This window comes from Podarcis cretensis (genome assembly GCF_951804945.1).
Source record: "Podarcis cretensis genome assembly, chromosome: 5".
In the NCBI taxonomy this organism is placed as follows: domain Eukaryota; kingdom Metazoa; phylum Chordata; class Lepidosauria; order Squamata; family Lacertidae; genus Podarcis; species Podarcis cretensis.
This window is the reverse complement of record NC_137174.1, coordinates 24,484,131-24,496,875: the sequence shown is the minus strand read 5'-3', so window position 1 is coordinate 24,496,875 and position 12,745 is coordinate 24,484,131. Positions and strand designations below refer to the sequence as shown.

Genomic DNA, 12,745 nt, shown 5'->3' with positions numbered 1-12,745 from the left:
ACCAGCTGAAGCTGGTAGAAGGCACTCCATGCAACAGTGGTCACATGTTCCTTTGATGACAAATCCACAGCACCCCTCAGCTGTGCCCCTACCCCTTCAGGGGAAGAGTGACCCAATCTATAACAAGACGCACTTAACCCATGCAGACTGGGGAACCAGCTATTAACTGTGTCTCTTTTTTAGCTGGACACAGCTTCAGTTTGTTAGTCCTCATCAGGTCCACTGCCAAGGCCAGGCACCAGTTTAGCAAATCCACCACCACACCTTGCAAATGAAGAAGAAATGGAGCTGTGTGTCATCAGTGTCATCAGCATACTGATGAACTGAAAGTGATGAATGCAGTGAAAGGAATCAGTACAAAGTTTAATGACCAAATTTGTTTCAACCACAAGGTCTTTTTCAGTGAGTTCAAGTAAATACCACTTGTCTCCAGTGCGCTCTTCTCCAGAGGAAGCCATAACTGAGGAATGACTGCCCCTAGATGCTTTCATCACTTTAAGGAAGTAGCGAGCATCTGACAATATAATATTGATCCAGGATTCCTCCTGAAATTCCCACTGAGGACTTCTTCACATTCATGGGTGAAGTCTTTCGCTGAATGCTTCATGTTATTGCCAAAGCAAGATGAACTGAGAACGCTCACTTCTTAGGCTTTCCAAATGCCTTTATGGCTATTACAAGATTGTGCATCACACTGCCTATTAGCCTCAGCGAAGATCAGGCCAGTAAGGAGTTTCCATCTAAGCTGCAGAGGTTCTGCTGACCTCGCTGCAAGCTTTGAGGTGACAAGATAGTAAGTAGCAGCATGCAGAGCAAAGAAAAGGAATGACCCATCTTTGCAGCCAGAGTCTTGTTCTGTTCCATCATTCCAGATTACCCGTCAAATTATGCCAGAGCTTTAGATGCACTGGCTACCATCCAGCACAGCAGTGACTGGTCCTCAGCAGGATTTTACAGCTGACATCTTCCTCAGAGGCTTCTGCACCCAACTCCCAAGACACTTTTATTAAAACTAGGGAGTTGTTGTTGTTGTTGTTGAAAAAAACTTTTAGGATCTACAAGGTGAATCGCCAAACTGTGGTTTTTCACAAATCATGTTCTGTTCATAGATCTTGAGAAATAAGCAGGAAAAGGGTAGGTCAAAACCACCAAGACATCCTCCAGTGACCTCTTTAGAGAAGATGTGTTCAGTGTTAGAAACTCAGCAATATAAGCTAGGCGTCAAATGGCTCCTTTAACCAGGGTGATAGTTGCCAAAACTGAATGCCTAGTTGCCATTTTGGGGCAACTTTACGAATGGGGCAACAATACGACTTTTTGGTTCCTGAAATTTATTCTGATTGTGCAGATAAAATACAACAGGATGTGTTGCTTGTGTGTGAAAACAGTCATGAGCCAAGGATCCCCAGGCATACAACTTCAGATGGTGGAGGGGAGATGGTGAGGGGAGAGACTCCATCAGGCAAGGCCTCCTTCCACCTGCCTTGCCCCCCCCCCCTCCGGCCCTAGGAGTCCTCATAAGGGAGCTGGTCCTGGAGGAAGAACTGTGAGGGGAGAGACTCCTTCAGGCAAGGCCTCTTTCCACCTGCCTTGCTCCACCCTCTAGTCCATGGGTCAGCAACCTTTTTACCATCCCTCAGACCTTGTGGTGGGCTGGACTATATTTTGAGGGGGAAATGAACGAATTCCTATGCCCCACAAATAACCCAGAGATGCATTTTAAATAAAAGGACACATTTGTGCAGAAGCTAACCTACTCTTTGAAACTAAAATTTGCATTTGTTGCTCCACCCACTTTTGCCTCTAGTCCCACCCACCACTGGCACGTGCCCCCAGAAAGTAGCCCATAAGGGGATGTGGCCCTCAGCCATAAAAGGGTTCCCTGTCCCGGTACTATACAGACTGACAGTTGCTTTCCAGGCTCTGAGCAAGAGAATCTTTCACATCATGCGCTGGCCTGGCTTCTCAGTGTGAACCGTTCATCCCTTGGGGGAAGAATGAACTGTTTTTGGACTACCTGTCCCAACTTGACTGCCCATCTGCTTTCCAGCATTTGTTCAAGTCCTTGCCTGCCTGGAGTTTCTGGACCACCGACCTGGACTGTCTTCTTGGGCATCAAGCCCAGTTACGGGCAGGCCAATGACACAGACATTGTGGAGGTTTTGTCTCATTTACAGAGCTTATGTTGACCTCCTTGCTGACTTCACAATGGCAGGTCACAGCTGACAAGACAAATACAAGAGAGCATCATGCCCTGAAGCATGAAGACCTCATTTATCAAGCTCAGCTGCAGTGCACTAAATAAAGCAAACCCCTCACAGATTCCAATGAGAGGATCGCCATTCGTTTCAATGTCAGCTATACCCTGGATTGATATTTTTCCCACAGGGAAGGTGTGGGGAGAGGGAATCCTATATCTACCATATCATTCAAAGTATACGTATCTGTGTCGATATATACAAAATGCCAATTGACAGGGTTTTGTTTTGTTTTTTAAAGCATCCATATGATTTCACTGTGGTTTACAAAACTTTGAACAAATTGAAAACAGATAAAAGTGCAATAAAGAGTGTTAAAAATATTTATGATAATATTAAAAGGTGCTTTAAAATGCCTGGGTGAATTTTAAAAGTGGGGCGTTGCTGATAGCTACGAGATAGTGAAGGTCATTACTTGGGGAAGGGCTAGAGATGTGAAGGCATAGGGGAAAAAAGAATTGGGGGGCCACTGTCATTCACCCCCCCCCCAATTTTCTGTTGTTGGTTTTCCTTCTCTATGAAGGGCAGCGCCCAATGACCATAGCATGCAGACAGGTTGATAGTGCTCCATCAAGTACTTTGCTCCCAAGATGCTTAGAGACTTAAAGGTATGCACCAGCAGTTCGAATTGGGTCCAGAAGCATTTCTGAATTGCTCTCAGAGGCAGTCTCTCTATATAATAATGCAGCAATCCAGATAGGATCTCAACAGAGCTTTCTGGTAACATGATCCCAAGCTATTTACATGTTAAAACCAGTATTTTAAATTGGACCTTGGAAATGCAGTGGAAGCCAGTTGAGCTGACAAAACACATGAGAAATATGGTCAAACCACAGTTTATTTAGTGAATCCATTACAGAAGCAGATTTGAATCAGATACTCCCTAAATTGGCCCTGAGTTGTCTCTTACACTATACCAGTTCCTAAGCTCTGTAAGAATTTTTTCTTGACACCTCTTCTTCCCTATGAAGCCTGAAAATTCATATGAACCATCACCTTCTAAATCCAACACAAGTGCTTTGTCCCAAGCTTCCCATCTTCCCATGGCCCAATTCAATTCCACCTGCCTCCCCTTATTCCTTTTTTTTTTTCCATATAATTTTTATTAATCAACATCAGCAAACAAAACAAAACAAAATACATTAATTTCACATCGTTTTCATAACTTATTTCTCTTTTGGACTTCCCTCAGCTGTTCCATAAATCATCCATAGTCATAATTTTAATTACACATTTCTCAAATTTATATTGACCTTATTTATCTCTTTTTTCCTATTCCCTGTAGACAATATTTCTTACTTTTTTACAGTGCTTCTTTAAATCCCTTAAGCGTCATCTGTCCTTCACTTAAATATTCCAGATATTCCACAAATTTCCCCCAGTCCCCAGGCTGTAAACTTGATCCAGCCAATTACAGACCAATCAGTCTCTTAAGCATCATCAGCAAACTCTATGCAACTCACTTACGTGGAAAGTTTGCGGACTGGCTGGAACGGGAGCACATCCTTAAGGAAGCCCAGGCTGGTTTCAGGGCACATAGATCAACTCTAGACCAAGGACTGGTATTGCAACATCTAGTGGAGAAATACACCTCAAAGAAAGGAGGCTCCCTCTATGTAGCCTTTATAGACTTCAAATCAGCTTTCGATTTGATACCCCGGCACAGACTTTGGGAAAAATTAAATGCCACAAACATCGACAGACGTCTTTTGCTTCTCATCCGTAGATTACATGAAAATACTCGGATCCGTGTTAGATGCGACCGTTATGGGAACCTATCAAAGGAAATCCAAAGTTTCCATGGTGTCAAGCAAGGCTGTGTTCTTGCCCCTATTCTATTTAATTTCTATATAAACTCCTTAGTCGGAAAGATGGAGGAAGCAAGTACTCACCCCCCAAACCTAAATAATATACCAATTCCAGTCCTTTTGTACGCAGATGATGCGGCACTTATTTCCTTCTCTTGTGTGGGCCTAAGAAAACTTTTACGAGCTCTTACAGAGTATTGCGAAGCCGAAGACCTAATAATAAATTACACTAAATCAAAAATTATGGTGTTCTCCAAGAGAAAACTCCGACATAAATGGAAAATTAATAACCAACCTATTGAGCAAGTAACATCTTTTAGATACCTTGGAATAATCTTTGATGAGAAGGGATCTTGGTGCCATCAGATTAAGAATTCCATTGCAAATGCGCAAAGATCTTCTAGAGCTATCATAAGATTCTTCTACAGAAAAGGAGGTCAATATGTTCCTGCTGCCTCCCAGGTCTTTGTCGCAAAAATACTTCCACAACTGATGTATGGCACCCAGATATTCAATTGTCAAAAACTTAAGTCCCTGGAATCTGTACAAACTAAATTTTACCGCTCCCTACTAGGGCTACCTACCTGCGTTCCCAACGCAGCCATTAGGCTGGAGGTAGGTCAACTCTCTATAAATGCCAGGATATGGATCTTGAAGATTCACCTCTGGCTAAAACTTATATTTTTCCCAGTGGGAGTGGCTCCATTGACTCTATTAGACCCGTTCCAGTCTAAATGGAGAGTGTCGCTTTATGAAAAATTGAAGGGCCTGGGGCTTTCCTCACAAGAACTTATAGCCTCAGGTTTTGAAAAGGCTAAAAGGATGGTGAGCCAGCGAATAGGAGATGCAGAGCTTCAGGATCATATGAGCAAGATAGATAAATATCCAGCCATCCAAGATTATGGAAAAGGGTTTAATCTAACACCATATTTGCTGGATCTACAAATCGCAAAATACAGGCGGGCGTTTACCCTTACCAGATTTGATGTACTGCCATCTGCCTTACTAAAGGGCAGATACGAGGGCAAACCCTATGCTGAACGAGTTTGCCCATGTGGTCTGAAAGAGGTGGAAACGGCTTTACATGTGTTGCTACACTGCGACCTTTACGGGGATATTAGGTCACTGTTTATCTCCCCCATCGTTCAGAAATTTCCAGGTCGATCTGAACTTCAGCGGCTGAAAATCCTACTAGGAGATAAAAACCCAGAAGTAACACTGAAAGTGGCCAAATTTTCTGCGGCTGCGATCAAGCGGAGGGCATTAGCTGTAAAAAAGTAAAAGACTTGACCCCTGGACAAGCCCCCTTATCTTTTAAGCCTATACATATATTGCAGTGCATAAATGTGCATATATGTGTGTGTGTGTGTGTGTGTGCATATGTGTTGCTTTTTATGTATAATTTTACAATTTTTTTTTTTTTTTTTTTTTTTTTTTTTTTAAATTGACACCATTACTCCCTTTGTAAACTATTGTTGTTCCATGTTTCTCTGGTCTATGACCGTAATAAACTCATTTCCATTTCCATTTCCATCGTTTTCATAACTTATTTCTCTTTTGGACTTCCCTCAGCTGTTCCATAAATCATCCATAGTCATAATTTTAATTACACATTTCTCAAATTTATATTGACCTTATTTATCTCTTTTTTCCTATTCCCTGTAGACAATATTTCTTACTTTTTTACAGTGCTTCTTTAAATCCCTTAAGCGTCATCTGTCCTTCACTTAAATATTCCAGATATTCCACAAATTTCCCCCAGTCCTCGATGAACTTTTGGTCTCTTAAGTATCTAATCTTCCCTGTCAATTTATCTAGCTCTGCGTAATCTAACAATTTCATTCTCCACTCTTCCACGGTCGGTATTTCTTGCTGTTTCCATTTCTGGGCCAGTAACATTCTTGCGGCTGTGATTGCATATAGAAAGAATTTGCAGTCTTTCCTTTTTATCTCATTTCCTACTATTCCCAACAAAAAGACTTCTGGCTTCTTTATAAATGTGTATTTTAAGATCTTCTTTAACTCATTGTATATTTTCTCCCAGAAGTCTTTCACTTTCTTACATTCCCACCACATGTGGTAGAAAGTACCCTCTTTATCCCTACATTTCCAACACCTATTGCATGTCTTGTACATTTTTGCCAGTTTTACCGGTGTCATATACCATCTATAGAACATCTTCATCATATTTTCTTTTAACGTCATACAAGCAGTGAATTTTAGACCCTCCTTCCATAGTTTCTCCCAGTCCTCAAATTGTATATTATGACCCACATCCCTGGCCCAGCTAATCATCACCGACTTAACTTCTTCATCTTCCAAATTCCAGTCTAACAACAGCCTATACATTTTAGATAAATTTTTACCATCATTATCTATAACCTCACTTTGAAATTTCGATTCCTTATCCGTAAAACCTCGTTCTTTGCCATCTTTCTTAAACATCTCATTTGTTGGAAGTAGTGCAACCAATCATATACATGTTCTTTTACCTGCTCATACGGTTTTATTTTCCACTTTCCTCCTTCTTTAAATAACAATTGACCATATGTTATCCATTTACTTCTCATATTAGTTCTCTTTACACTCATGACTTCTAGAGGTGATAACCAACGTGGTGTTCTAGGTTCTAATAGGTTTTTATACCTGTCCCATACCTCAATTAAAGGACCCCGGAAGATGTGGTTCTCAAAGCCTTTATGGACTCTCCTTTTCTCATGCCATAAATAGGCATGCCATCCAAATCTATTGTCGAACCCCTCTAAATCCAACAATTCGTTATTCTCTAGTTTAATCCACTCTTTCATGCAGCAAAGACATGATGCCTCATAATACAGTTTCAAATCTGGCAGGGCAAAGCCTCCTCTTTCTTTTATATCTGTTAGCAATTTAAATTGAATTCTCGGCTTTTTGCCCTGCCAGATGTATCTTGAAATCGCTCTTTGCCACTCTTTAAAAATCTTACTCCCCTTAATTATAGGGATAGTCTGGAATAAAAATAATATTTTTGGAAGCACATTCATTTTAATTGTAGAGATCCTTCCCCAGAGTGACAATTTCAGTTTTCCCCACACCTCTAGGTCCTTTTTTATTTCCTTCCAAACTGGTTCATAGTTATTTTTATATAAATCTATATTTTTGGGAGTTATCCATATTCCCAGGTATTTCACCTTTTTAACCACCTCTATTTGTGTTTGTTGTTGCATTACTTCTATTTGATCTTGATCCATATTCTTCACAATCATTTTTGTTTTTTTCTTGTTTAGTTTAAAACCTGCCACACTTCCAAACTGTTCCTTATTCCTTTTAATATCCCTGACCTGTAAGACTTTTACTTTTACTTCTCTAAAACTAACCCAAGCCTAGTCATGTTTACTTGGAAGTAGGATCATGGATTTAAAAGGGACTTATTTTCATGTAAGTGTGCTTAGGACAGCAGCCTAAGTCAACCAAAGTTTGTACATCATGAATCTTGGTTGGTCTTCATAAAGGTACTATTTTACTCTCACTGTTTAAATTTTGGCTGCAATTGTTATCTTTTCTTACTAGACATTTCTATTAACAGGGCTTTAGCTCAGGGGGAAAAACACCCACAAAGAAAATTCAACTGACTAATTCAAAGCTCCGGTTTGGAATTTATTTCAGGCTATTTATGACAGCAGCCTGTTTTTAAAAGTGCCTGTTATTTTGCACCAGAGTTTGTCATGCTTCTTACAGCCATTATGAAAAGCCTTTCAAACCCTCCTCTTCTTAATTACCACAAAGAACTTGGATGCATTTCCCCGCTCTGATCTGCTAATTTAAACCTCATCCATGGAAATGAGCAACAATGGACTCAAGGAAATTATATTCAACAATTGAAATCAACAAGTTAAGCAACTGAAACGGATGCCAGCTTCTCCTTGGTCAGCTAACTAGGATCAAAGAGTGAGTAGATCAATTGTAAGGTCATTAAAGGACAAGAGAAAACACAATGGATATTGATGTCAGAGAAAAACGAGTCTAATTGGCCACACCTCCATCGCTGATCAAGTGAGAAAGGACCCACCTCATGCCCTTGGACACGGAGGTCAGCTGATATATGAGTTCTACATGCCTGATTAACTACTTGCTTGCCTAGCAGGTTTTAGATGACTAGCACTTCATAATTAATCCCAGCGGGACCACTGGGTTCATTTTATCCAAGACAATTATTGAATATTTGAATGTGGTATTCACTTGTCGTTTCTGGCTTACAAACCATACATGATGCACAGTGGCATGATTTTAGATCTTTGTAGAAAGGGAGGCAAAGAGATCAGAGAAAGGTGGGTGACAGTTAACAGGGATTTTTAAAAAATTAACCCTTGGACAAATTCAAGATTAAAGGAATAGCAGGAATCCAAAAAGAGCTGCCCAAAGGCTTGTGCATGCATGGTGAAATTTCTGACTGTGAATGGCAGACCTTGTGCCTTTGTAATATCCTTTTTATGTGCACCTATACAAACAGAACATAGTGGAAGCATATAACCTCCGGTAACAGGTTGCAAGATCCTGCATCAGATTCTCCAAAGCAACATAGCCTCCCATAGTTTCCAGCCCAATTACTTCCAGCTAAAAAACTTTCAGCCTCTGTCAGTGTCTAATTCAAACTCCCACTGTCTCCAGCTGTCTCTGTTTCAACCAAGTTCTGATGGATGCCACATTTCCAAAGCTAGTGTGCATGTGTCGAGGCACAGGGTTTCTAAGGGGCAACCATAGGATATGCCCATGAATGCTGAGACAGCCAAACTGATGTCAGCAAATTGCTGAAGGCCCTTCTCCACCTGCTACATCTTGCAGCAGTAAAAACCCAGATAGGTTGTTTCTTCCTCTGGTCAAAGGCATACAGTGGTACCTCAGGTTAAGTACTTAATTTGTTCTGGAGGTCCGTACTTAACCTGAAACTGTTCTTAACCTGAAGCACCACTTCAGGTTATGCTAATGGGGCCTCCTGCTGCTGCCGCGCCACCGGAGCACGATTTCTGTTCTCATCCTGAAGCAAAGTTCTTAACCTGAAGCACTATTTCTGGGTTAGTGGAGTCTGTAACCTGAAGCGTATGTAACCTGAAGCATATGTAACCCGAGGTACCACTGTACTCAGAAAACAATGGTTCTAGATCCTAGGCAGCTGACTCATCACCCTTCAGATGTCTCTGTACTACATCTCCCATGATCCCTAACTGTGGGCTGGGTTGGCTGGGGCTGATGGGATTTGGAGTCCAATAACATATGGAGGGTCACAAATTAGCACCCCTGCCCTAGACTATAGTCCTCTCTAGATGTTCCCCCTCATGTGCTCCCTACTTCATTGGTAGTGGGGGAGCAGGAAAGTGCTAATTTTCCCTGCCCCCCTCTGCCACTTTCCCAGTGGCCTCCCTGCCCACCTGCATTGGGGCTGAACACCTGTAGCAGAGAGTCATCTCCACACAAGGAAGTTCCTGCACTATTTAGAACCCTGATTGTACATGGTCTAAGACTACAGACCATGTCCCAGGTTTTGGTCTGAAGGCACATGCGATCTGGCTGAAGCTAAGCAGGTCTGGGACTCTGGACCATTCTCTGAATGGTGAACTGCCAAGTATGTGTGCCACAAGTATATCACCTTGGGTTCCATGAAAGAAAAAAGGCAGGGTATAAATGAAAGGGTATAATTGAGTAGATAAAATGCAGAAGTCCATTCCCAACTTGTGCAGCAGGGAGAGCAGGGCCAGTGAGTGAGCTCATTCTTGCTCTCCGCAGTCCTCACCCTGCAGGGCAATTGCACAAGGCCTGAATGCCTAGAGAGAGCTTATGTCATCAATAGTTCAAAATGAATTTCAGCAGCAAAAAAACAGGTTTTGCCCTATATGCTACCTAGAAGGGGGCACAGCCTTTCTTTCAAAGGTAACACTTCCTGAACTTCACTGAAAACAAGCATTACCATGAAAGTCATGGACTCCTAAGCTTCTGTGAAGAGCAGCATTCTTGTTCTTTACCCCAGGTTGGCAGTGGAGGGGGAGATTACCCTGTGGGCACTTGTATAGGACAGACAGAAGTGCCTGTCTTGGAATGAATGGCCTGGCTGTGTGGCAATGGCTTGGCATAGAGGCAGCCCACTGCTGGGTGACAAGCTTTCCAGCACCTAAAAAGTGGGTCTCTGTGTATGTGTCGTCCAGACTCAAGACTCAAGAACCATCCCTGATAAATAGGGTCATCACTAGAGCAGATGGAACCAGCAATAGGGACAAAATATGCAATCCTGCAGGGCCGGCCCTACCATTAGAGAGAGTGAGGCAGTGTCCTCAGGCTGCTGAATTTGGGGTGTTGTGAAAAAGCAGAAAATTGTTAATTGATTGCCATGGTCTTTATACATACAAAATCTGATGACGTTTAGCATAAATGAATCTCTTCTCAATGCGAGCAACTGAGGCCGAATTTCAGAGGCTCGAATCAGCAGTTGTTATAACTATAAAACCAGCACTATTTAGAGGTATCTTCATTGATCCCAGTTTCAACTTTGTATAAGTGTATGTAGTGGGGGTGGTAATTGAACATATTTTAAATTATCTCATTAACCTCCTGATTACATAGAGAAGGGGAGAAGGCTTTGAACATTATGTTGTTTTAGCCAAATTGGTGACGTAAAAGGAATCAGAGAATCACAAATGCAGCAAATTAGGGAAAACTCTAAACATCTATATCCTCTCCTATTGCAACAGACAAAAAAGAGATTGAATTGATGGAGACTGTGAAATACAATTTACTGGTTAATTTATCAGGTCATGTTTGCTTTGTGCACAAAGTTCCATCAGAGGAGCTGTTTCACCTGACATTGGAACCTCACTACTCAGTAGCATTGATTTAAATGGTGTGTCTCTGGCATAATTTGCAATGTCTACCAAAAAAAAGAGGTCTGAACAGAGATGGAAAGATTTCTTTGTGATGGGCTTTGTAACACAGGGGAGGACCTATCAATTTAGTTATATAATGTTATTTTCTTTTTGTTCAGTATCCTATGGACCTGTAGTTAATATGACAATAACGGGGACTGTATGCAAAATAATAATAAAAAGCACTTCCAGAATTTCTGCACAGTGTGGGGCTGGGATCATGCCATTCTGTTGCCATTTGTTTGCAAATTTTACGTTTTGATAAGTGCCCCAAGATGTACACTCACACTGTGCAGCCTGTACAGTACACCACAATGCAGTTGGGCAGAATTTAGCCTTATAGGATCTACTAAAAAGACAAAACAAACCAACAGGAACCTTGTGGTCTACTAACCAGAGCCAGGTGCAAAACAGTGCTTAGGAGGGAGGATGTTAGCTAAGAATTAAGAGCTATGTGCCTATTACCCCAGCTCCAGTGCACTCCCAGCAATGGCGGCTGAAGCCAAGTACACATGTTGTTAGCCATCTGTATCCTGCAGTTTCTTGAGAGATAATGCTGGTTTAATGTGCTTTCCCTCAGACCAGCTTCCATCTCATTCCATAACACAGACCGCCGTTAAGCTAAGGTGTGTAAATTTTAAGCATCCCTTGTGCTTGCACAGATGAGGGCTTCGTTGAACAGGTGTTCAGAGAGCTGCAGACAAGGGGAAGCAAATCAGGTAATGGTGTGTACAGCAACATAAAATGCAATGTGAACTGCAGCAGGAGGAAATGACCTCACGTTCTACAGGCCCTTGGTCATGATGCTTCAGGCCACAGGACAAAAAATTCTCCCCAACTTTTCTTTGTCTCAGCAGCCTAATTTAGGGTGGTGGTGGGAAGCTTTTTAACTGTTGTTATTTTTTATGGTTTTAAAACAAATACAATAACCATTAAACTCTTATCCAGCAGTATATCTAATGGTGTTTGTTTCATCCATTTACACATTCCACATTTAAACATATTACTTAACGTAACTCCTCCACTGAGAATACTAAGCAGTTGATATAAGAAGGTCTTGATTTTGGTCATTAACATAGTTAAAGAAAGGGGTCCACGTTTCTTGGATGGTATCTCTATTTGATATGCCTTTGATTGCCCTCCTGTGTCTGGTGAGACACTCAGACATTGCTGTATCCCAGATATCATTTTCCCATATGTTCAGGGGTATTTCAGTCTGGTTCTTCCATTGCTGAGCTATTGCTAATCATGTTGCAATCAGAAAGAAGCCTACTAGTTTGCTGTGCTGAAGGGTGGAACCTAAGTCTACGTCCAAAAATAGTAAGGCTAAGGCGGGATTTGGAGAAAGGGGTTGGCAGGTAATTGTGGATATAATGCAGAATACTCTATTCCAAAAGTTCCCCACCCAACTTGAATAAACTGTGGCTATTGTTAGGGGACTGGGAGTCAGAAACTATTATTATTATTATTATTATTATTATTATTATTATTATTACAGTGGTACCTCGGGTTACATACGCTTCATGTTACAGACTCCGCTAATCCAGAAATCGTGCTTCAGGTTAAGAACTTTGCTTCAGGATGAGAACAGAAATCGTGCTCCGGCAGCACGGCGGCAGCAGGAGGCCCCATTAGCTAAAGTGGTGCGTCAGGTTAAGAACAGTTTCAGGTTAAGTACGGACCTCTGGAACAAATTAAGTACTTAACCCGAGGTGCCACTGTATTATTATTATTATTATTATTCATAGTTTTAAAACTGATTTTTAAAGAAACAAATCAGTAGAACAGT

At 41.5% G+C, this 12,745-nt stretch overlaps 2 long non-coding RNA genes across 2 annotated transcripts; one reads left to right on the top strand and one right to left on the bottom strand.

Moving 5' to 3' along the window:
* Nucleotides 1-342: 342 nt before the first annotated feature.
* LOC307215976 lies at nt 343-2,156 on the bottom strand. Its single transcript, XR_013838832.1, has 2 exons — nt 2,018-2,156; nt 343-1,544 (listed from the first exon to the last, which is right to left on the bottom strand). It is a non-coding gene; the product is annotated as an uncharacterized lncRNA (long non-coding RNA).
* A 93-nt stretch (nt 2,157-2,249) lies between these two features.
* Nucleotides 2,250-11,670, top strand: LOC307215995. Its single transcript, XR_013838862.1, has 3 exons — nt 2,250-2,353; nt 7,632-7,993; nt 11,537-11,670. It is a non-coding gene; the product is annotated as an uncharacterized lncRNA (long non-coding RNA).
* The last annotated feature ends 1,075 nt before the right edge of the window (nt 11,671-12,745 follow it).